Source organism: Bos taurus, chromosome 29 (genome assembly GCF_002263795.3).
Source record: "Bos taurus isolate L1 Dominette 01449 registration number 42190680 breed Hereford chromosome 29, ARS-UCD2.0, whole genome shotgun sequence".
Classification (NCBI taxonomy): domain Eukaryota; kingdom Metazoa; phylum Chordata; class Mammalia; order Artiodactyla; family Bovidae; genus Bos; species Bos taurus.
This window is the reverse complement of record NC_037356.1, coordinates 43,399,045-43,399,901: the sequence shown is the minus strand read 5'-3', so window position 1 is coordinate 43,399,901 and position 857 is coordinate 43,399,045.

The window sequence follows — 857 nt, the reverse complement described above, 5'->3', positions numbered from 1 at the left end:
GCCAGGCTCCTGGGCCGGGGCCGCTCCCCGCCCCCACCCCGCCCCCGCGCCCCGGGGCGCAGGCTCCCGGCGACGCCACCCCGCCTTAGCGGCTCTCGGCATCCAGGCGGGGCTCGGGGAATCGGTCCCCCGGACCCGGGCTGGCTGCGTGACCTTGGATGAGTCTCTGCGGCTCTCGGCCTTAGTTTCCCCATTTGCGCCGCGAACGGGATGAAATGAGGAACTGCGGGATCCCATCTTGCGCTCTGAGGTTTCTTGTGCTCGGAAATTGCGAGAGGCCAGCATCCTTGCCCTCTCCTCCTTGCCCTCTCCTTCTTGCCCTCCCTCTCCCACCCACCCGTGTACCGCTTTACCCAGGAGGGAGCGGCAGAGGCTGCGAGGCAGACAGCAGGCCCACCCGGGACACAGAGAGACCCAGCCACCTGAGATGCAGTTGGAGGGACGGAGACTGCAGCGGACCCTCGGCTCAGGGCTTTTGATTGGCCTTGGGGGCCCCAGCCAGGAAGGTCGCGGCCCTTACATGATGTTTTCTTGTTGTTCGGTCCCTAAGTGCCTGACTCTTTGTGACCCCATGGACTGTAGCCCGCCGGGCTCCTCTGGGGATTTCCTAGACAAGAGTACTGGAGTGGGTTGCCATTTCCTTCTCCAGGGGATCTTACTGATCCAGGAATTGAACCCCGCGCCTCCTGCATTGGCAGGCATTGGCAGGTGGATTCTTTACCACTGAGCCACCAGGGAAGCCCCTTATACACACAAGCCTTTTGTTAGGGAAACAGTGCTTAGCCTTCCCCGAATTTGAGGGCCCTTGATCCCAAGAAGATTAAGGGCCACGGATCTAATCTGACTCGGTTCTCACT